Genomic DNA, 25,948 nt, shown 5'->3' on the forward strand with positions numbered 1-25,948 from the left:
TAGCTCTAAGAGAAATGAGTTTAGAATAAAAAGGACCAATCTAGCCATTTATATCATGATCTTGAATATATCTTATAACCTTTTCCTACCTACTTCTTCCTCCATAAAAGGGGGTTATTAAAAGGTGTCAGTCACACTTACCTCAGAGAGTTGGCTTGAGTCTCAGCTTCCTGAGAGAAGTAGATATCTTTGGAATCAGAGAAAACCAATTTCCCAAAGTGTGAAAAATTATAGTACCTCTCCTGTATCATCTGCCTAGCTACTCCAATCATCTGATTCACCATTTTTCTGCTATTTTCTCTGAACAAAATTAAGTATAGTTACATATTAGCTTTTTTAATTTAGGGAGAACTCAGTAAGTTGAGAAGGGATGCTAACAGAATATCTACATATGTAAATAAGTACATGTTTTATATGATTATATGTGTATATATACACACACATATTTGTGTGTTAGGAAAGATTATATATATATATATATATATCATGCATGCACATTCATACACAAGAGGAAAAAAGGAAATAGCCACATAGAAAGAGAAAAGCTATTTGTATGTGATAACTTATCTTCTAAAGCTAAATAATTGGGAGCCTAAAAATAGAGAAATGGCATGATAATTTCAAGTAGATTCACCCTTTTAAAAGTGAGTCATTATTTTAAGAACTCTTTCATCATTTCAATAACTGCTAGATACATATTTAGTAAGCCAGTTGTTTTAAGTTGCAATTTAAAATGATCAGTGTTAATGTCTTCAACTTCACAGTGCTTTGCAAGTATGTTGTGGAAAGTTAGCATTACATTTAAAAAGATTCTTCCACATGACGGTACAGTTTGCAGTTATGTCATTTGAACAGTTCCCTTTAACTCTTGGTCACTGTCCCCTTTTACTTCATATGGGATCAGACATAAGATAAGATTTTGGAATTAGAATTAAATTGTGAGCTTATAGTTTATGTTAATTATATAGCCATTTTGAAGTATACATAAAGGATGGATGAGGTAATGATCAATAGATCTGGAATCTCAGGTAAAATTGCTGCTTGACAGATCTCACACATTTCTAAAGCCTGGATCTTGGAAAAAATAGGGCTACAAAAGTGTGTTTGAGAAACATTCAGGCAATGGATTCTTTGTTCGGTAATAGCCACACAAAATGTTTTAGGATGATACTGTAGATAAAATTCGTACAGACAGAATACCACTTCCTCTTGTTTAGAATTTACTTTAACTTTTTAAAATTTTAAATGGTTTGTATGTTTTATTGAATGTATTGAGGTGACATTGGTTCATTCACAAAACCATACAGTTTTCAAATGTATAACTCAACAAAAAACCATCTGCTCACTGCATTGTGTGCCCATGGCCCCAAGCAAAGTCTTTTTCCATCCCCATTTTCCTCTCTTTGCCCACCTCTGCCTATCCCCAACCTCCCCTTTGCCTCTGGCTACCACCACACTGTTGTCTGTGTCTTTCTCTTTTATATAAATAAATAAATATGTGTTTGCTTCATTCCTTCACCTTCTCTCATCCAGTCTCCCAACTCCTCCCCTCTGGCAGTGGTTAGTCTGTTCCATGTCTCCATGCCTCTGCTTCTATTTGTTCACAGTTTATTTTGTTCATTAGATTTCACATATAACTGAAATCATATGGTACTTGTCTTTCCCATACTGGCTTATTTTACGTAGCATAATAATCTCCAGGTTCACCCATGCTGTTACAAAGGGTAAGAATCCCTTCTTTTTTACAGCCATGTAGTATTCCATCATGTAAATGTCCCACAGGTTTTTTATCCCCTCATCCACCAATGGGCACTTGGACCATTTCCAAATCTTAGGCATTATAAAATACTGCTGCAATGAACATTGGAAGGTGCATATATATTTTTTCAAATTAGTGTTTTGGGTTTCTTCAGATATATTCCCAGAAGTGGGAACATTGGGTCAAAAAAAAGTTCCACTTTTAATTTTTTTAGTAAACTCCATAGTTTTCCACAGTGGATGTACCAGCCCACAATCTCACCAACAGTGCACAGCAAGTTTTTTTTTCCTCCACATCTCTACTGGCACTTGTTGTTTGTTTATATATTGATAACAGCCATTCTAACAGGTATGCGGTGATGATGCTCATTGTGGGCTTAATTTTCATCTCTCTAATAATTAGCGATCTTGAACATTTTTTCACTTGTCTATTGGCCATCTGTATGACCTCTTGGAGACATGTTTATTCATGTTTTTTGCCCATCTTAATTGGTTTGTTTGTCTTGTTGGTATTGAGTAGCATAAGTCACTTATATATTTTGGAAATTAACCCCTTATCAGATTTATCATTAGCAAATATGTTCTTTCATTTAGTGGTTTGTTCCCTTTTCATTTTGTTGATGGTTTCTTTTGCTTTACAAAACCTTTTTAGTTCAATGTACTCTCAATTTGTTTATTTTTTCTTTGTTTCCCTTGCTCAAGAAGATATATCTATGAAAATATTGCTATGAGAAATATATGGAAATTTACTGCCTGTCTTCTAGGTAGAATTTATTTTTAATCGAGAAAGACAATTATCTGTTTATTTTGGGATTAAACTCAAGCCTGCCTAAAGTCAAAGGCAGAGACACATATGATTTGCTCTATTTAATTTAAACTATACCTAATTGTATGATAACCTTAAATTCACCATTTTCTTTGTAGTTCAAAAATAATGATTGCTAGTAAATACTGAGCACTTACTGTTCACCAAGCATTGTTGTAAGTGCTTGTCTTATACTGACTTAATCATCCCACTAATCCAATGAGGTAGGTAATATCATTAATTACATTTTATAGATAAGGTAACAGGCACGGAGAATATAGACAACTTGTACAAAAAAGAAGTTATAGAGACAATTTTTGAAGTTAAGCAGTCTTATACTAGAGCCTATGCCCTGTACCATTACACAACAGTGAAGAGAACAAATGAAAGTAAAGTTAGTTTATCAACCTTGGATTTGGGTAGAAAATTTATATTAAAATGGGATCCATAGAAATCAGTAAACTGAAGCAGGGACCAAAAAACATATTAACAAAATAATTAAAATGAGATATTTACTTTGGACTTTGATATCACTGTTAAAACAAAAGGGTCATTTAACCTTTATGCCAGCCCTAATTTTAGAAAATGCTTCTTTTCTCTTTTGCTGTATATTTATAGTTGTAAGCTTTCATTAGGGTTAGTATATTTTTCTACAATGTAGGATATGGTTAATAGTCATCTATCACTTTGAATTAAGTATATTCAGTATTTATGTATTCATTTTCATTTGAGAGCCATACTGACTGAACCATCCACACAGTATCAGACTATACCTTTGCAATACTAATAGGCATGTTTATATTGGTATTTTAAAATTTTTTTCAAGTAAGAAATACACTCTGTGTAACTCCTTTGATCTATCCTAGATAGATTTGAACACCAAAACTTAGTGTCTTAAAAAATGTGTTCGGTTTTATGTCACTCTCCTGAGACAAAATAATTATGTAGAATTAGTGATTCACAATATCTCCTTCCTTATTAGTAGTCCGAGCACAAACTTTATTGCCAGTTAGCTGCCTTTGGCTTCCTGTGCCCTTCAAGTTCCCACGAGTTTTGTCGCCAAGATTGTAGACAGATAAAGCCAGAATTACTTTTTTAAAGGCATGTGAACATCATTAGCAGCTAACAGGTGGTCATTTCATTGTCCAGTTTCTCTGTATAACATAGAAAAATATGTACTCTCAATGAGTGAATTCAGAAAATTAAGTGCCTAAATATACTTTCATTTTTAAAATATGTTTTTAACCTGCCAACACTATTAAGTACTAATCAGATATTTTAAGATATCAGTTGAATCTAAGAGACAAGAAGCCAGAAAATTCAATGTAAGGGCCAAATCACTGTGGGAAATTTAAGACACCAGCATGGGATGAGAGTGGGAGAGCAGCTCTCCGGGGACGGCTATTACGGAAAGTGCAGAGTCAATCAAAGAAAATGTTAACATAGTTTTCCAGGGAAAGAGAACTGTCTTCCACTGATGGCAAAGAGAAAGTCCCAAATACAAATCCTCCATCAAATAAACTTGGAAGGGCTTCATCACCATTCTGAGCTTCACTTCCTAAATCTATAAAAATGGGTTTAATACTGTCCTTGAAGGATCATGTGAGAATTTGAAATTAGGTATGTAAATACTTAGCTCACAGCAGGCACTCAATAAGTAAAAGCTCTTATTATTATCCTCTATGTCCCCAAGCAGATGGTATCAAAATAGGGCATGAGCCAAGGGTGGTGCCTGATGGAAGACTGGAGCAGGGCATATATACTTGACATCCGCTCTTGGAGTGTAGAGAAAATAGAGGAAATGAGCCAGGATTGGAAATGGGAGCCATAGCTGCAAAAATCTAAATATGAGCAGCTGGTCTTTCCCCTGGCGACTCCCCAGGTGAAAATGGCAGCCAGGGCATTCGTGGGAGCAGCACACCAGGAAAGAGTAGGAGGCAGCCAAGAGATACACTTGACTCTCTTATACCCAGAAGAACATGTCATTTAAGAGGTTCCAGTTGATAAAAAGGATTCAGCATCTAGTCATTTCACTATTTCTTTAGACAATAGCTCTAGTTTATTCATCCATTCATGTTTTCATTAATAGGTATTCCTGAAGGTGCACAGCAGAAATTCTTGATTTCACTTATATATGCTTTCATTTGTTTAAATATTTTTCTATTTGGTTTATGCTTTACAAGTAACATATCACATATTAATCAATTGCTAAACTGTAAAGATTACTTTTATAAACATTCAACTTTTTAGCATTATAAATAAGTATTCCCAAATGAATATGATTTAGAGGAATAATACCAAGAGTTAAGGGAACTAAAAGGAAATGAGTTTCCCTCTACTGTCTTTATTAAATTATGAAAAGCAAACATGTTCTGGGTGAAATCCTAAAAGTATTTATAATAGATATAGATTTTCCAGGTTGATAGCCCTTTCATAATGTGTATAATAAGGGTGTATGTACCAGACTACAGGGTAAAGATAGAAATGGAAAAAATTGGCTTGAGATATTTATATAATGTAGAAAATAAAAATGCTTGTGAACCTGTAATAATATCTTTGTTTAAAAAAATTGTCTGCATAGAAAACATGACCATGACAAGTGAAAAAAAAGTGTGATTGAGAAGGCAGTTGATTTTTGTACCAATATAAGTAATAATAAATAATACTGGTCATCCACAGCTGTTAGTAGAATATGTCAAAATCCAATTGTAAACTGGTAGCTGTGACCTCAACATATTTTCACAAGGAAACCACATACAATACATAGAGCACACTTGAACCTTATGCAGTCATTTAGACTGTTGCTTTTAGGGAACAGGTCACTCTGCATTTGCTGTTCCTCTGACCATATAAGTTAAGACTTCCCAGTAACATTGCTTTCCATCTGGTGTCCTTTTCCTCCTCCCCTACTCCTGCACCAGCTCCACCAAAGCTATTAGGATTCTCAGAACAGCTTTGGCTAGGAGGGTCCAGAACTCTTCAAATCTCCAGTAGTGGTGGTGAGGGAATGCTGTCTCCCAGCCAGAAGAAATAGTTGGAAAAGGAGATAATGGAGGACTTGGGAAGAAGTTTATGCAGCATGGGTGGGGAAGTGAGTCCTCAGCAAGGGCAGATGTTTTTTTGTGAGAAATGTGTGTAAGGACAGATTAAGTCTAGCATTATCCCAAACGTCAACATTTGAGGAATCTAGGTGGTATGTATATGAATGGATGAATATTCATGATGCTATTTTTTTTCAGTGTGTTTGAAAATTTTCACAAATTAAAAACTGGAATACATACACACATACCCACACATGCTAGGAATTATCCATGTTCATACTTCAATAAGAGAACATACATATTTTCTAATTGCAGTTTCAAAACTTTTAATGAATATCAAATTTTCTGAATATGAGTTACATTTACTTCTATGTAGTTAATAAAATTTGAAAGATATTAATTAGTATCCAAAATGAAAGAGTCATATGAGTGTCTTGGACAAATAGGTAATTAGCAATTGTTTTAAACACATATTGTGAAGCCTGTTCTGGAGACTCACATAAATACATACTTTAAAGTTTGTTCTTATTAAGTATTTTATTTAAAGCAGACTAATTTTGCCAATGCATGAAAATAATAAGAAAAGCCATCTGCCAAGAAAATAAAGACAATGTTGTAGAAATAAATTATATCTAGCTTTGAAGAAACAGAAAATAAATCTTTACCTAAAAAGGATTAAATGGTCATAACATTTGTGTTATGAATATTATGGGTTATTGTGTTGTCAAAGAGACAAAAGTTTCTGATTTTTGTCTCAGATGGTCAACTTCTGATTTTTTTCTAAAGTCAATATTGCCATCCCAGTTTCACAAAATATCTTCTTGATAAAAGTAAATGATTGCATTAAAGTGTAAAAATAAAGGTAAGTTTGTTTGACTATAGTTATAAGACAGAATATCTAAGAAACACTTAGTATCACTTCTCCTCTGGATCATCTTCCACAAGTTAAGGGAACTTTTTATTTCAAAGTATTCTAGTTGGTGAGAAAAATGTAAGGTTTTAAATACAAATTCATGGTGTTAAAGCTGAAAGATTTAAGCATTTCAAGCTGAAAAAATGGTAAAGATTAGACACACACTTGATAATCGAGCATCTGAATTCTTTGTCAAAACAAAATTATTCGTGAAGGTCCCAGGCCCACACTGAGGTTCTGTGTGACCACAGTGATTGCTCTAATATGTGTTCCCTAGATAGCCAAGATCTCAACTTCCCTGGGACCACAGAGTATTTTCTTAACATTCAGTTTTCCATGAATCATTTGATAAGACTTTGTTATAAGCTGAGCAAAGAATGTTCTGATTCATCTCTTCTTTCTCTTCTGAGGGGATGACCTTGCCCTCCGACCTGTAGGTGTCCACTGTCATGTATCTTGTGTAGCGTCAGCGACTCTGAACGTCTCTCTAACCCCATCAGCTCTCAAACACGAGATCACCCCACCTCCTCTGGACCCCGGCAGTAACTTGGTGACCATATTTACCCTTAGATGAACTGCACTGAATCAATTGCTGATTTCATTATGTCAAATGGCATTTTTCTTTCAATAATAGGCCAAGTCCAGAGGGTTCATTGCTCTAACTCTCAAGCAATATTTCCTTAGCATTAATACACAGCTGTGATTGTAAACAAAAGGAAAAGTGCTCTTTGATCTCCTCTGAAAGTTTTCCTCTGTTTATTCTATGACTCTAGAATAGGCATATATTAGCATTTCCTTGTAAAGTTAGGGATACAATATTTGTTTGCTTTTGTCATATCATGTCTAAAGTATTTTAGTTAAGCACAAGATTTGAGGCATTCTTATAGTGAATCCCTATGCAGGGAAATGCATTCCTTTGAATACAATGATGACCTCTTTATGAATACAAGATTTATTTTGGTATACTGCTTCTGGTTTCTGCAGTATAGGGACAATGCTACGGTTCTTCAAAATCCTAAAAGGAAATAATTTGCTTTTTAATTTATCTGAGTGTCCCAAATGGGGCTAATGGTATGCTTAGGAAGAAAATATTTATTGTAATCATATAATCTGTGAGAGTTTCTTGGAAAACAAGTTTATTTCTCATTACTCATAGTAAAATTCACATCCATGTGAGGAAAATCAGGTATTTCTCCACCCCAAAGTACAAGAGGTATTGAATCAGTCTCTAAATTAATCTTTTTTGATTATTTAAGTAGAACCTGAAGCTAAATACTTCTGCTACCTAATTTCCCTAAAGTGAATACCTACACTCTTTTGTATACAAAATCCATTGTTCTAAAAAAATAGAGGCAAAACAATGGATGCAATCCTACAAGAGAAAATATAGGACTGGAATAGTTCCATCAGAGATGGCATCCTCCAAAACTGAAGTCAAAGGTGAAGAACAATTTCTAATCAAATGACTGTGTTGGAATGGCTCTGGCTCAAGTTACTCAGTAGAAAGCTCTTTATGACCTGTGTTCTCTTTTCTACATTTTCCCACCACACCCTCATCCATGATTTATGTTCCAGGAAAACTGTGTTTATAATCCCTGATGTATATTTCTTCTATTCTGACTTTTACCTTTAAGATCTTCTCTTTGCTAAATTAATATCCTATAAAATTCAATTGAGGCCACACCCTCTCCAAAAAAACTCTCACATTTTTGTGGTAAGTTAGGAGATCCTCCCAATTTTCTGGCCATATCTTTATCATAGCAATTGCTAAAGTGGGTTTTAACAAGCTCCTTATGGCTGGCTATTTGTCTATTCTAGATTGTCAGTCTCTGAATAGGACTCTATCTGTTTCACTCACATATCCGCAACTAGCAGAGTGGCTCTATGATATCTGAGAGCACAGTTGAACCTTGAATGACAAGTCTTTGAACTCTATGGGTCCACTTATGTGCAGATTTATTTTCAATAATACTGCAAATGTATTTCTCTTTCCTATGATTTCACCCACAAAAACACCTTTTCTTTAGCTTACTTGAAATGTAAGAATAGAGTATAAATACATATAACATACAAAATATGTGTTGATTGGCTGTTTATGTTATTGATAAAGCTTTTGGTCAATAGTAGGCTATTTTTAGTTAAGTTTTTAAGGAGTCAAAAGTTACATGTGGAATTTCCACTGTGGGGGGTCAGCACCCCTAACCCTTGTGTTGTTCAAGGGTCAGCTACACTCGGAAATGTGCTGTGTTAAACCAGTAAATGAATGAATGAGGATATTCAAGTGACCATTATAATGTACTTCTTATTCTGTGCTAAAGATGAAGATGGAATTTCTGAAAATTGTTTGAAAAATAATAATGAATTATTTCATTTTCTTGACTACTTGAACTGGTTTAATATTTTAAGATCACTATTCTATCTCTCTCTCGATTTCCTCTTAGGATTGTAAATATTAAAGCAATGGCATATTTTATTCAGGTCTCACATACTATGCCTAAAAGAATCATGTACAAATAGGTACTTTATTATACAATGAGATGAAAATGACTAAAATCTTGACAGAAGGGAAGGGAAAATTTCTAGTAGTCCCTTTGCTTAAAGCTACTGTTTGCTCAACATCTTTTAACCTGGGGAAATGTTTCTGTCATGAAATCTAACCTCCTATTTTATTTGAAAGAATTACTCTGATCCATACTTTCTATTGCAGCACTTCTATGGGCTTGTAGAATTTTCAATGCTCTACTGAGGCAAGAGAAAAGGAGAAACCCTGTATTGTACAAAAAAATGAAAAGACTAGTTTTGATCATTTTGAGAAGACTGTGAGAATAATTTTTCTTTAGGTTGACTTATTTAAAAAATCTAGTTTAACACAAAAGTTGAAAGATATGTGCATGCTATTCAAAAGGTGGTGTGGGACTATGTCCGAAATATGGCTCCAAGAGTCATAAAAGTTCAGAACAATGCTCACCTCTAGGATATGCTAGCTGCAGGATTCAGACAAGTTCATTAAGTTCCCAAAATTGACTTACCAAATAAACGTAATGGGTACTATTGTCTAAATACAAAGTAATATAAAAATATAAATATGTATTTACATATAATATAAGGAGGTCTAAGGAGATAATATAAATATTAGTTCTATGGAAAACATTCATGAGGTCTGTCCAGAAGGTATCCAGCCATGTAATATGAAAAACAGAAACTTTAAAAACAGATTTTATTTATTTATTTTTAGAGTGGGGAAGGAAGAGAGAAAGAGAGGGACAGAAATATCAGTGTGTGGTTGTCTCTCATATGCCCCTACTGGGGACCCGGCCTACAACCCAGGCATGTGCCCTGACTGGGAATCAAACCAGTGACCCTTTGATTCACAGGCTGGCACTCAGTCTACTGAGCCACACCAGCCAGGGCAGAGACAATTATTGAAGAAGATACAAGAAACATTGCAGGTTGGACAATGATGTCTCAGTCCCCTTTAAATTAGTAGGCACCTTGGGACCTCACACAGTTCTCCCAATTACCATCAGCTGCTCCCACTGTATTTTCCTGAATCTCACTGATGGTCAGAAATCCCCTCACTTTCAAAGATTATTTTAGTTTGGGGAAGAGCCAGAAACCTCCGATTGCCAAATCTGGGCTGTAGGAGGCTGAGTCACCTGGGTGATTTGATGCTTTGACAAAAAATTCTACACGAGGTGTGATGTATGAGTGGGCATATTGTCATGATGTAGGTGCTAATCACCAATTGCCCATAGTTGTGGCCTTCTGAATCATCCAGATAGTTTTCACAGAAGAATGTTCAAGCTTAATGTGAAATTTGATGTAGATGCATCACTATACCTGCTCAGTCGTTTTGAATGCAGTGGCAACACAGTACACATGCTCACTCAAGGGCATCTACCACTTACACTGACTAGTACAGTGAAGTTGGCATTGTTCACACATGCTCATTCCAGTCCACTCTCCTTGGCTGCCAGATTACATTGATATTGCACAAACTGTTCTCATTGTATTTACAATAGCTGGACTTTTTCCAGACAGATCTCATGTACTGTATCTAAAATATCTCCAAGAACTATGTCTATTTATATTCTAATATAAATATTAAATTCCTGATTTCCAAATGAGTTTAGTATGAGCAAAATGACCATAACTTTTATTTGTCTATTATAAATCCATCAGTTTCTCTCTTTAGAATTATAGCAAGAATTCCCTCTGCCAATGATCTAAACAATTGACAAAATCCTATTAACCAAATGTTTAACTTACCAAAGGTTTACTTTTAAAAAATCTTCATTATTCTATTGACTTAGGGGATCATATATACTTTTACCTTTATTTTCTTTAAGTATTTGAGTTTTATGAGGAATAAGTGCTCAGTTTTGTCATTCCTGAGTATGATCCATTTTATTACAATCTCTATACATTAAACTTTATAATGTCAGTTGCCTTTTCCTTTTCTGTATGAAATAGTAAAATAATAATACAATGGTAAAATTTTGACAGTTATGTAATTCACTTAAGAGCAAGAAAATGTTTTAATTTTATTGTTTTATATGTGTGTATGTATCTCTATTTATGTATACACATATATTAGAATCAAATCAAATAATTTAATGCATCTGGTGACTAAACTAAAAATATCTAAATTACATTAATATAGAGCCACTTAGAAGGAGTGAATTTAAAATACAGTGCAAATCTGGTCCCACTAAAGCCCACACTCTACTGACAGACTGGCATGCCTGGATTCCCATCATGTTAGCTGCATCTGAATGAAGAGACTTTGATATCTGGGAGAAGTGATCTTGACTGACCAAGGCTTCAGTCGTTGCTGAAGCCAAGATCTCTCTATCCCATTAGACTGTAAATGCCTGAAGGGCATAAACTGTGACCTTCTGATAACTCCTCCTCATCCCCATTACCTAAAACAGACTCTGAAACATAGTGCTGTTTAATGTTAAATGTCTGAGTGACTGAGTAAATAAGTGATTGAATGGAAAAGATGAAAAGAAGAAACCAGTTATGAATTTTATGTGTGGGAAATGAAGGAAAAGTTTGAAACGTGAGGCATTGACCACTTGATGGATATTTGACTTTGGTTCCTCCCAAGGCAGTTCCTGAGACAGAATATGAGTGGGGGTAATAATGTTGAAATGTGATCCCTGTAAATATAGGTAGGAGATGGGGAGAGAGAGCCAGAGCCAACAAAGGGACAGAATTCTTTAGCAATGGAAGTCCTGGTTGTAGGACAGAATCTCATGTCCTACCCCAAGCCCAGTGAACAGAATCTGAATTTAACATATGATTTATATGCATATTAAAGTTTGATAAGCCTACTGCTATAAGACAAAAATGATTTCCCTAAGTAGGTTTTTGAAAGTCCAAAGCCAGCGTGGCCTTTGAGACCTTGACAAGACCCACTTAGGTAGAAATCTAGTTTGCCTTTGTGCAGAATAACCTTGCATATGGTTAACATTCCATTGTTTTGATGACATGACAATGTTTTGATGGTACATATGTATTTAATCTCATAACTCCTGTTAAGCCATGAATGCAGACTGAGACAGAATCAGGATACAGTCTTCTTGTAACTTTTGCCTGTACTGCACCCAAATCATGAACTCTAAATTATCTGTGTCAAAAAGTCAATCGTTGCAGCCAAACAACAAAAACAATAACAATGAAAATTAAGACAAGAATAAACTACCCTCACCAAAACAAAGAGCCAAGGAACCAAAGGTCCAAACAATTTCTTAGAAGAAATCCATGAATTCCCTAGTTGTTCTTATGTGCAAAGTCCATCTGAATGGACAAATGCTATTTGTTCTTTATTTTCCATTTGACTTGTCTTGGAACATACAATCTCATATGTAGCCTGACATTTGTTTTTTTCCCAAATGCAAAAATTGTATCTCATTGCTTAATGTGTTTTACTTTTGTATTGTTTTGGGGTGCTCGAACTCATTTCCCATTGGCTTTTCAGATTAGATACCTTAATTCTGAATAAGCCACATCCTTGCTGGCTTACTTACACAGTAAGCGCATCTGCTGCCCCTGCCCAAGCAATCAAGCCCACCAGCCTGCACTTTAGTCAAGGTCTTTGAAAAATTGTGAAAAAACAAAAGTAGGTTCACAGTTTAGTTATCAAAAAAGAAAGCATAGATTCAAACTGCAGTCTAATTAATTTTTCTAGCACTAAGATTTCACTCACTGGGATGAGCTGATAATGACTATTTCTGAAATTTGCTGAAATAAAGCATCATTTCTCAGGTTCACCTTTATCTATTCTAGAAAATGAAAACCAAAATGATGAAATAATTGTTCTTTTCTAAGTAAGAATCTTTCTCACAAATTTGTCTCCAAATGTCCAGACTTAAAAATGTGTTGGATAGTAATGAGATGGATTGAAAGAGTTTCCTCTAAATTTTAGTAGTGCCTGGATTCACTTCACTTATTAGCTTTATTATTCCAAGAAAGCTCACGTAAGAACATTAATCTTCTTCCCCTCCCCTCCTAGTCAGTACCTGGGTTTGTTATTGAGGTTTCAACCTTATTTTTAAATTATACATAACCGACTCCACAGAAAGGTTTGGCCGAGAACCTATATGATTTTTGCTCAACTCATTTTCATTGAACAACATCCAGAATTTTTGTCAAGAAGCATTAGATATTAATCATATGTGAGTGGGATCATTGAAATTTCCATACCTTCCAAAGCAGCAGGTCATTAGGGAATCAAGAAGTGAGCTCACACTCTGGCTGGTGTTGCTCAGTTGGTTGGACCTTTGTCCCATAGACTAAAAAGTGGCAGGTTCAATTCCTAGTCAGGGCACATATCCCAGTTGTGGATTCAATTCCTGGTAGGGAGCCTACAAGAGGGCAACTGATCAATGTTTATCTTTCACATTAATCTCTCTCTCTCTCTCTCAAAAAATATCAGATGAGGATTAAATGAATATATACATATATTTTAGAGAGGTGAGCTTAATAATCTTACAATAATCTTTACAATTTTACAAAAGCAATTATTTTCATAAGTCTTAGAATAATATTTTAACTGTTACGTGAAAAGCAAAATGTGATATTTTAATGTATTATGTTGTGTTATTATAGGTGTGACTTGTGAACTGAAAAAAAGAAATGTTTTCTGATGCAAGACTCAGAGGTTATTGTTTCCAGCATGAATGAGTTTACACATTAACTGTTGTAATTATATTCTTTACATGGCAAGTAGAGTCTTTATTGCTGAAATATAAATTCTAGTATCATTTCTTAGTTATTATAGTCTTAACTGTATAGAAAATTAGAGGAGAAATGCATATTTTACCCTGTAGTTAAGAACAATTGGTGACAATTTAAGGTGAGTCAGTTAAGGAGAAAAACTGAAACAAGCCTCCCTTCTAAACTGTTACTGCCTTCCTCCTTCCTTTTCTTGAAACCACTTCTCATCTCTGACTTTGAAACCCAACAGTTTAAACTTGGTTCTTATTGCAGTTGGCTAATCCCTTTCATAAATCATGCTCAAGAGCTGAAATAATTTGCACATCATTTAAAGAGTATTTGCTTTGAAATATTCACCTCAAGCCCTTTTGTATATCCTTTCTCTCTAAAGATTTGTAGTATTTGTTTTGTTCTCTGAGGTATAAAAGACCTGGATAAACTTTATTCCTGTTGTTTCAAGATTAGTTAACGAAAATGCATATTAATTCAGCAGGGACCGGAACAAACCTCAATAAAGATGATCATACACGTGCCTCTTGGGAATAGCAAAGTACAAAATGTTAGTCTTCAAATCTCCTTGGACTTGCTCAAAAAGAGCATTGAGGGATTTAAATTTCCAGAATATGTCTACAAATGTATTTTCTTTGTTGTGGAGAACAGGAGCTGTACTGATTATTTTTCCCCAGAAAATTGATTCTAATTGGTATTTGAACAAAAACTAAGCTATCTACAAAGTGGCTCTTTAAGAATACAAAGAAAAACAGCCACAGACAAGGTAAATTTAATGCTAAAAATTATATACCTGATAGACCATAGTTTTAATTTAGTTAATTTCTAACCTCAAGTCCTCAAATAAAGTTTAATAGTAGAACATCTTTTTTTCATAAAAACAATTAGACCTCATAAAATCACAAGTTAACATTAATTAGGCAAACTTCCATGATGCTTTTACATGTGTAAATTCAAATGTCAATTTTCTGGTAAACTCGGGGAAAAATGCCTATGCCTCCAAATAATATATCTATTTTCTATGTCAAGAGTTGCCTTGTTCTGTTCTTAAACTGAAAATGACCATAAACTTTGGCACTTAAGTGCTTATCCGGAAATGACTAAGTGGATTCAGGAATAATAAATCACTCATATGGATCCAGCCACCCACAGACCTGTTCCACTTCTCTTCTTTACAACTGTAGTAATAGACATTTCTACAGTCCTCAGGGTGCCAAACTTTGCACCATTAGGAAAATCTGCAAGTGGCTTGATTTATCTTCCTCACTCAGTTAGCTAAGACCCAACTAAGTAAAAATCAGCAGGAATGAACTGGACTTGTTAACTTTTTAAATAGGGAGATGCAACAATTACAACTTTCCTCCTCTGCCACTTCAATTTACATTGGATGTGAAGCCCCTTGTGAAAAATATTCAGATGAGATCTCAAATTATAGGCGCATGGCTGGATGATGCTGACTCTGAGTTTTCGTTATACACAGAGGATTGTCTGCTGTTTGCAATTAATCCAGACACAATCCTCTTGGTATTTTGGGAGGAATGTGGAAGAAATAGCCATGTTATAAGTTGTAAACTCCTAAATTACCCTAAATTAGAGACACTATTAATTGGACATTTAGATATAGATAGGATCTGCTTATTGTGTGGGCTCATCTTCCCCTGATGGGGAAATCAATTAAATATTTAGGATGTGGAATACCTTCCAGGTTGGATAATGCATTTCATTTAAATTATGGTCTTTCAATGTGAAACATTAAAGGGGATCTTAACGGATGGAAGCACATTACTGTCTCTTGGACTGGGCACATTAACACTTTAAAAATGAATGTGCTTCCCAGGATTTCCTATTTGTTCCACCAGCTGCCTGTCAATGTGCCAGATAAACAGTTTAAGGATAAGTATGTAAAAGATACATGTATAACATTCTGTGTGCCGAGTTGCACCCTTGGAGGAAAAGTCTCCAAATGTGGCTCCTTTGGTTAGTTTTTATCAATGCCTTAGCAACCTACAATAAGAGGTCTTATTTGACCATGAGAGAGCGAGAAGAAAAATCAATAAAGGGATGTAATTAGCCCTCTCACAAAGTATTCTGTGTTTCTAATCTTGTATCATTTCTTCCTAAAATTTGTTGTAATAAATAACTAATAAGTAGCACAAGAAAATATTGGGACAATATGGTAGAATTTGAAATAAGCTTTCGCATTATAAAAATATTTGGCACAAAGACAATCCTTTGATTTTCACTCAAGGACCATTACTATGCTGAATTTATGAAGAGGACCATAAGAACAAAGCTCTCTTGTCCTTACGTTATAGAAGTATGGTTGGTGTAGAAGGTGGTGAGAATGTTAGACTGCTTACCAGACTATAGGCCTTGTTCCAAGCAGTTGTGCATGTTCTCTCTCATTTAATCCTCTCAATACTATGAGGTATAGTGGCCCTCTACCATCATTCCCTCTTGGGTAACAGAGGACCTGAGTGGTTAATCAGTGTGTGACAAAGCTAAGAGATGGCAAATTTAGTATTTGAAACTGAACATTCGGACCCCACAACTTGGAACCATAACCACTGTTCTGTGAGGCTTTTAGGTTCTGGAGTGAGGCTGAAGGTTTCTGCTGCTTACTAGCTCTGTAAACTTTCAGCCAGGTACTTAACCTCACTTAGTTTCTGTTTTATGATCTTGAGAATGTCAATAATAATAGTACCTACCTCACCAAGTTGCCTGGAAGCATAAATTAGACTACATATGTGATTTTTATAGCAGTGTTTGGCACAATGTAAGCACTCGGCGAATGCTAATAATAACATTGGTAGAAATACTCCATTTTCTCCCATCATACCTTGCAGAGTCCTCCTAACTTGATTAAGAAAAGGTTATGTTAAAGAGAAATGATAGAAATCTCTAGAGATTAACATATTTTCAAAAATTATTTTAAATTTATTGGGGGAAATACTATATTGAATGACTTATAAGAAATTACAAGCTTCCTGAATGGAGTCAGACATGCATCCTTATTAGTTACCATTTATAAAATTCTTGATTCAGAATTGACACAAATATATTATATTAGCTTACTTAGCGAAAACAAATTTACCCAATCATAAAAGAGATGATGAAGATAGGGGTCAATTTCTTTGTTTCTAGAGCAGACTACTCATACTAAATCTGATAGAGCACATGTTTCAGTGCATTTGCTTTGCTTCAGAAGACAGCAAAAAAAATTAGCTAGCTGGCATAATTATATAAGTTGGATGGTCATATTGAGGAATTTAAACATTGGCAATAGAATACAGAATTACGAATTTCAATGAAGTTGCAGGAATTTAACTGAAAAGAAATTACTGATCAGCTTTTGTAGGGGGAATAAACTAAAAAGGAACAAATTGATCCTTTCAAAGTTGGGGGAAAGAATGTTCCAGAAGCCTTTCCTTCTAATCACTGTCATTGAGAAACTCTGAGGCCTCTTATTTGTTAGTAATTAGTACCTAGATCTCAGGCTCAAATACTAAAGACAACTGTTATTTAAAGGGTTTTTCAGGAAAGTTAAGAATTAGTTAGAATTCTTTTTTATCTACCCAAGTTCACTGTAAATCAGGGGTGAATCCTATGCAAATACTTTCATCATTCCAATGCATTAGAAATCTGATTCATTACCACTCCCTACTTCCATCACAGTTGCAGTTACCTGCAAGTCAACTGTGGTCCAAAAACATTAAGTGAAAATTTTCAGAAAGAACAATTCAGAAGTTTTAAATTGTGTGCTATTTTGAGTACTGCAATGTAATCTTGTGCTGTCCTCCTCTGTCCTTCTCAGGATGGGAGTTGTCCCTTTTCCAAAATAGCCACTCTGTATACACTACCCACCCATTAGTCTCTTAGTACCTATCTTCGTTATCAGATTAACTATCATAGTATAGGCAGCACTTATTATGTTCAACTAACCTTTATTCTACTTAATAATGACTCCAAAGCCATTCACATGACTTTGATTGCTGTATATTAATCTTTGATTGCTGTATATTAATCTGCTATATATATCAGTTGTTATTAATCTCTTCATATGCTTAATTAATAAGTTAAACTCCACCATAGATATGTATGTATAGAAAAATCATAGTGCATGTGGGGTTTAGTATTGTCTGTGCTTTCAGGTATCTTACTGGGGCCCTTTGAATATACCCTTATGGAAAAGGGGTGACTGCTGGATTTAAAAACTGCCAAAAATATTCAACATTTGACTAGGGAAACAAGCTGATCAGCAACAACTCTATATTTGCTTGTTTACACTTTTATTTGGAGGTCTTACAGCGGAGTTAAGCTCCTCATTTACTCTTAAGCTCAGTGCATTTCTTCCACTGAACACTTAGGAAAAAAAAGGACTTACACAGAATGATAATACAGGAATGGGACCTAGGCCCAGTCAGATAGATTAGTCAATGAACTCTGAAAACCAATAAAGAAACAAGTTACATAAGAGCGATACCCTTCCCAATGTTTATGTTACCTTCATAATACAGAGGGATTAAAATTTCCTCTGTACAATAATATGTTGGTAATATTAATGGATTAACTAAGATTAGAATGATCTGGGGACTGAGGGAATGCAAAATAATCTCTAAAAAGATAGAGTCTATATTTGCGGTCTAAGCAAAGATGCTATAAACTCTAAAAAACCAGAGTAGTGGGGAGCAAGCACTCAGTTCACACATTCCCATCACAGGCATTTATTGAGAAATTGTTTTGTTCATGCTGTTTCTGAAGCACTAAAATTGAGAAAGTTCCAAATATTTTCAATTCTACATTGACAAAGAATGTTTATGATGTTTTAATAGACATTCCCTATTCTTTCTCATGATAATCTCATTTAATAATAAATGTATACATAAAATATTGTTAAAATATACTTGCTTGATTTTAGCAACAAAATGAATACAATGATGACTGGTTATGCAGGCTTTTGACAAAGAACTTATCTATACTTGAATTTAGTAGAAACTTTGCTTTCGCATTAAGAATAAACTCCCATGTATGGCAAGTTAGGTAACACCATGATCATGGTCCACTAAGAACTTATAAGTGAAATTTAATAAATCAAAATGCTGCAAATTTGGGTCCCAATGTATTTTTTCCAGTGTTCTAGAGGCTGGAGTTATTGCCTAAATTGCCCTAGGAATAAGAGTCTGTCACTTTTTAGTAATAGAAACAATGTCAAAAGACCTACCGCCCAGCTGTTAGGAAACAAGTACTATAATTAATTCCAGATTAGGGCAGCTCACCTGGTTGTTTAGCTACAGTTTAGTGATGAAAGCATTGATGCTAGAGCCAGATGGCCAGGGCATAAGTCTTGGCCCTGCCAATACCATTTGTATGGCCTATGCAACATTTTTCATAGATTTATAGTAAACATGAAGTCAGTTAGCCCCCCAAAATGCTTAGAGCACTGCCTAGAATAGAGTAAGTGCTCTTGAAATGCTAGTTATTCATATTAGTGACTTCTGTTAGACCAAATAAACCTAACAGTCTATATGACCTGAATAACTTTAAACCCAGGATGATAAAATTATAAACCACAGAGTGGCAAATGATAGAGGTGGCAGAAAAAATTAGAATAATTACAAATGAAATAATTTTGAATTTTCTACTAGCTTGTTGATTAAAGTTAAATATATCAGGTAATGGTATGAAGTAAAAAATAAATATAAAGTGATATAGCTACATTATTTTCAAAAAATTAAATTATTTTGCCCTGGCTGGTGTAGCTCAGTGGATTGAGCGCGGGCCTGTGAACCAAAGAATCGTAGTTTGATTCCCAGTCAGGGCACATGCCTAGGTTGCAGGCCAGTTCCCAGCAGGGAACACATGAGAGGCAACCATACATTGATATTTCTCTCCCTTTCTCCTTCCCTTCCCCTCTAAAGATAAATAAATAAAATCATAAAAAAATAAAATAAAAGGTTAAATTATTTTTTCCACATGGGGGAAGAACTTTGATCAATCTTTCTGAATTAATAAAGACTGCATAAGCATTAGATGTGCCATATACTGTTTTAAGCACATAGCATGTATTTTCTCATTTCTGATCTTTAAAACATGCTATATTATAAGCACAATTTTACATTAATTTGCAGAGGAGAAAACATAAGTAGTTTAGTTTTGTAGTCCAGGTAAGTTAATCAGTCTAACTCAGAACACATGTTGCATCTGTAAGGCTTTGAAAAATTTTGTTTTTATTTTCTCTTGCTTTTAAGTTTTGCTTGTTAATATGTATAAATAATTATATTGTTAGATGTTTTTGTGCATGTGTTTTGAAAGACAGAGATTTTTATCCAGATATAAATGCATGTGTGTGCATATGTGTGTATATATATGTATACATGTATATTAAAAATAAATTTTAAGGGCCATATTGACAGATGGAAAAAGCACAAATGTCAAAGAAAGTTGATTCAGAAAATAATATATAATAACAGAAATAAAATTCTTGCATTTTTTGATTTAACAGATGGTGAGTTAAAAAGTAAAAACAAAATCTTAAAACATAATTTGATTTTTAAACTTAGTAAGATTATTTTATAAACTTGTTCAGAAAATTGTTGATTTCCAATTATATTTTAAAAGACTCTAACCTTTAAGTTCCCAAACAAGTTGCTTCATTCATTTGACAATTACAGTTTACATACCTGCACATACATATTTAGTATCAGAATACAAAATATAATTCTAGATAAATATTCAAATAATTACAGTAGAGGTAAAAACATATCTTACTTATTTTTATTATTGGTCAATAATATATACTAAACTTTGTACCCTATGTGCATATACAACACATTATTATTATATATCTCAGATAACATTTATTATCATGCATGTACTAAATCTACAAAGAAAATTTTAGAAAATATTCTAAATGCACAAATCATAAAGAAATGTGATCTGGTAAGAAGTAATATACAATAAAAATTGAAACTGATAATAAGATATTAAAGAAAATGGCCCAAGTTACTTGTTAATTGAATATTATTCTAATAGTTCTTTCAATTGCTTTTGTAGTAAGGAGTGGTCCAATAAATATAAAATTTAATAGTATGCAACCAAAAAATATTCAGAGGCAAATGTATAGTATTAAATGTTTTAGTATTAAAAAGAAAGAAAAACAATTCTTGAGAAATATGTAGCAAGTAAAAGAAATCTAAAGGTAGAAATGATAAAATTAAGGTAAACCAATTAATTAAAAAACAAAAAAAAATCACTTGAACTAAAAGGTAGTTCTTTGGAAAATAACCAATCTTATTAAGAATGAAATAAAATTACTGAAAATATAATGTAAAGGATCATAAAGTACAATTAAGTAAACTTTAAAATGTGAAGCAGATACAAATGTTAAATCTCAAGACAATAGTATATAAAATTTCACTCTAATAGATTGAGAACCAATTAAATAGGTTATTTTGAAAACATATAATCAGTGTAACTCAAGAAATCAGAATATCCAAATAATACACTTTTTTGAAATCTGCCTCAAAAATGTTTTAGGTCCAAGAATTAACTGATCAGTGATGTCAATGTTCTACTGATAGGCAACCCTCGTTATTACAAAGTACACAACTATTCAATAAAAAAATCTTAAGATATAAATGTAACTAAGGAACAAAAAACAAAGCAATAGACAGCATGCCGCCACCACTGCAGCCACAGCTGCCATGAACAGCAGAGGTGGTCAGCACAGAAATGAAGGGCAAACATGATAAGAGCTTCAATCCTGATTTTTTAAGAAGATTCTCAGGGAAGTGAACTCTGGAGACCAGCACACAGTCTCTTCAAGCACTATTAGCAGTGGGTTCAGAAAGCAATAAGGGGAAAGAATCTTTCTGCTGAAGAATGGTGGTCATAGGCCATGGGAAAGCAGAGTATGAAAGGTCCTTATGTCCTTAACAATGGAAATGGACTTTGCAAATCTTGTAATTTATTTTTTAAATATATTTCATTGATTATGCCATTACAGTTGTCCCATTCCCCCCTTCATTCCCCTCAACCCTGAACACCCCTCCCCCACCCCCTTTCATTTATGTCCATGTGTCACAAGTTCTTTAGATTCTATATTTCCCATTCTATTCTTGCCCTCCCCCTGTCTGTTTTCTACCTACCGTCTATGCTACTTATTCTCTGTACCTTCTCCCCCCTTCTGCTCCTCCCACTCCCCTGTTGCTAACCCTCCATATGATCTTCATTTCTATGGTTCTGCTCCTGATCTAGCTGTCCTCTTAGTTTGCTTTTGTTTTAGGTGTGATTGGTAGAGTTTGCTGACCTTTCACTATTCATATTTTTATCTTCTTTTTCTTAGATAAGTCCCTTTAACATTTCATATAATAAGGGCTTGGTGATGATGAACTCCTTCAACTTGACCTTATCTGAGAAGCACTTTATCTGCCCTTCCATTCTAAATGAAAGCTTTGCTGGATAGAGCAATCTTGGATGTAGGTCCTTGCCTTTCATGACTTGGAATACTTCTTTCCAGCCCCTTCTTGCCTGTAAGGTCTCTTTTGAGAAATCAGCTGACAGTCTGATGGGAACTCTTTTGTAGGTTATCTTTTTTTATCTCTTGCTGCTTCTAGGATTCTCTTCTTCATTTTAATCTTGGCTAATGTAATAATGATGTGCCTTGGTGTGTTCCTTCTTGGGTTCAACTTCTTTGGGACTCTCTGAGCTTCCTAGATTTCCTAGAAATCTATTTCCTTTGTCAGAATGGGGAAGTTCTTTTTTATTATTTGTTCAAATAAATTTTTCAATTGTGGCTGTTCCTCTTCCCCTTCTGGTACCCCTATAATTCTGATGTTGGAGTGTTTAAAGATGTCCTGGAGGTTCCTAAGCCTCTCCTCATTCTTTTGAATTCTTGTTTCTTCATATTTTTCTATTTGGTCATTTTTTCCTTCCTTCTGGTCCACTACCTTAATTTGAATCCCAGTTTCCTTTCCATCACTATTGCTTTTCTGTGCATTACCATTCATTTCAATTAGTTTAGCCTTCATATGTTCCTCTAATTTGTGACTAAAATCAACCAACTCTGTGAGCATCCTGATCACCAGTGTTTTGAACTGTGCATCTGAAAGGTTAGCTATCTCTTGGTCGCTTAGATTTATTGGCTCTGGGGCTTTGAGCTCTTTTTCTGCTTGAACCATAATGTTTTGGTCAAGTGATGCCTATTACATATGAGGGGTGGAGCCTTAGATGTTCACCAGGGTGGTGCGACCCAGTCTCTAGGTTTTGACTCTGTATGTGAGGGTGAGGTCAGAGAGGGGCGATGGCATTTGTTCCACTCTCTCTCAGATTTCAGTCCCCTCTGCCGCTTTCCACAAGCAAATTGGGCCCTTCTGTTGCTGGTTCCCAGGTGTGTGGGCTTGTGCACCCTCCAGTTAAACTTTTTTAGTTAGATGTAGTCCCATTAAATTTTTTTTCTTTTGTTTCCCTTGCCTGGTGAGATATAGCTGATAAAATATTGCTCTAAGTAATATCCAAGATTCTGCTGCCTGTGTTTTCTTTTATACCATTTTTATGGTTTCAGGTCTAATATTTAAGTCTTTGATCCATTTTGAATTTATTCTTGTATGTGGTGTAAGCAGGTGATCTATTTTCATTTTTCTGGATGTATCTGTCCAATTTCCCCAACACCATTTATTGAATAATTTGTCTTTATCCCTGCCTTGTCCTCTGTCTTAAGGAGGATGCTTGTAGATTTTGCCCATTGGGTATGATGCTGGCAGTGAGTTTGTCATACATTGTCTTTATTATGTTTATATATGTTCCCTCTAATCCCACTTTGTTGAGAGTTTTTGTCATAAATGGGTGCAGGATTTTATCCAAGATTTTTTTCTTCATCTATTGATATGATCGTGTGGTTTTCATCCTTCATTTTTTCTCATTATACAGTTTTTTAATGTTCCTTACTAGAATATTATAGTTTTCTTTGCAAAGTTATTTTCCATATGTGGTTACAATGATTTCTGTGTACTTGAAATAATTTTGGGTTTCATGTATAAAGAAGCCTAACATATGTAATAATGACAATGATCATTTTTGTTATCACTCTTTTGCTATTGAACTACCCAGCCCATAATTTGTAGATGAAAAACTTATCCCTTTCTTCATAACTTAAGTAATTCAAATATATTTTGATGTTCTTCAATAGCTGTGTTTCCTCAATTTCCTAACTATATTTTAATTTTTTAAATTTATTTATTTTAATTGTTGTTCAAATACAGTTTTCTGTCTTTTACTCCCATCCCAGCTCACCCCCCAGTGCTCCCCACCTCCCTTCCATTTCCACCCCCCTTAGTTTTTGTCCATGTGTCCTTTACAACATTTGCAAATCAACTATTGATTTGTAGCAATCTTGCGTTCCCAGAATAAATCCTACTTGATCTTGGTGTATGATCTTTTTGATGTGTTGCTGTTTTTGGTTTGCTAATACTTTGTTGAGAATTTTAGCAGCTATGCTTATCAGGGATATCGACCTATAATTTTCTTTCTTTTTAGTGTCTTCATCCGGTTTTGGAAGAAGGATAACACTGGTCTTGTAAAATAAGTTTGGGAGCCTTCCCTCTGCTTGAATTTTATAAAATAGTTTAATAAGGAGAGGTATTAATTCTCAGAATGTTTGATAAAACTCACCTGTGAAGCCATCTGGTCCAGGGCTTTTGTTTCTTGGGAGGGTTTTTTTTTTTTTTTTTTTTTTTTGATTACTGCTTCAGTTTCACGAGCTGCAATCCGTCTATTCATATTCTCTGATTCAGTTTGGGAAAATTGTATGTTTCTAGGAACTTACCCATTTTGTCTGGTTGTCTCGTTTGTTAGCATATAGTTGGTCAGAATATTTTCTTGCAATCCTTTGTATTTCTATGGTATTAGTTGTTACCTCTCCTCTTTCATTTCTGATTTTATTTATTTGAGTCCTCTCTCTTTTTTCTTGATTAGTCTGGTTAAAGGTTTGTCGATCTTGTTTATCTTTTCAAGGAAACAGCTCTTGGATTCATTGATATTTTGTATCATTTTTAAGACTCTGTTTCATTTAATTCTGCTCTGATGTTTATTTCCCTCCTTGGACTCACTTTGGACTTGGCTGTTTTTTTCAAGTTCCTTTAAGTGTGAAGTTAGATTGTTTATTTAAGCTTTTTCTTGTGTTTTTTTGAGATAGGCCTACAATGCTGTGAATTTCCCCCTTAGGATTGCTTTTCCTGTGCCCCACAGATTTTGGGTTGTTGTATCCTCATTTTCATTTGTTTTGAGAAATCTTTTGATTTATTCCTTAATCTCTTTGTTGACCCATTCATTGTTTAATAACATGTTATTTGGCTTCCATGTTTTTGCATGTTTTCCCTGTTATTCTTATAACTAATTGCTAGTTTCACAGCATTATTATCAGAGAAAAATGTTTGATATTTCAATCTTCTTAAATTTATTGAGACTTGTTTGTGTCCTAACATGTGGTCTATTCTAGAAAACATTCCATGTGCACTTGAAAAATACTATGACATATTTCTGTCAGTCTCTCCCTTTATGTCCATCAGGATTTGCTTCACATATTTAGGCATGCCTATGTTGTGTACATAAATATTTCTAGGGTTATATCCTCTTGATTGATTGTTCCCTTTATCGTTATCCAGTGTCTTTCTTTGCCTTTTACTATAGCCTTAATTTTAAAGTCAAATGTTGGATATAAGTACTGCTACTCCAAGGGATATTTCAGCATTCAGGGGGTTCTGCCTTAAAAGTGTGGGGTCTAAACCTCAATCTGGGCTCCTCAGCCTATAGCACTGGAGCTGGAAAGAACCCAGATATCATCCAGCTGTGAAAAGTAGGTGGTTTTCTGTCTGCTAGAGAGAGACAGAATTTGAGATACTCTTAAAGGGTCAGAGCACAAAATCTGGTTTGCAGCCACTTACTCTGGGTTCCAGCAGAGGTAGGGCAGAGTGGACTAGAGATGCTTGAGGATATCTCTGGAGCTGGCAGTTTGGGGTAGAGAATTGAAGGAACAGCTGCCAGGATCCCTGTGCTGAGTCATTCCCCATACCGAAGAAGCCATCTCTCCCAGGCAGAGAACTCCTCTCTGAATGGTATCAGCCTGAGGGGAAGCAACAACCTCACCCACAGGAATTACTCTGTCTCACCCTGTGGAGCTTAAACTAAGTTGTTGATTACAAT

General features: G+C 34.7%; 1 protein-coding gene across 1 annotated transcript in view; it reads left to right on the plus strand.

The window, feature by feature from the left end:
- ARHGAP15 (Rho GTPase activating protein 15) overlaps window positions 1–25,948 on the plus strand; it is a 633,529-nt gene that overhangs the window by 308,516 nt on the left and 299,065 nt on the right. The window lies entirely within an intron of this gene.

Source organism: Artibeus jamaicensis, unplaced genomic scaffold (genome assembly GCF_021234435.1).
Source record: "Artibeus jamaicensis isolate MK-2021 breed Jamaican fruit bat unplaced genomic scaffold, CSHL_Jam_final contig_603, whole genome shotgun sequence".
Classification (NCBI taxonomy): Eukaryota; Metazoa; Chordata; class Mammalia; order Chiroptera; family Phyllostomidae; genus Artibeus; species Artibeus jamaicensis.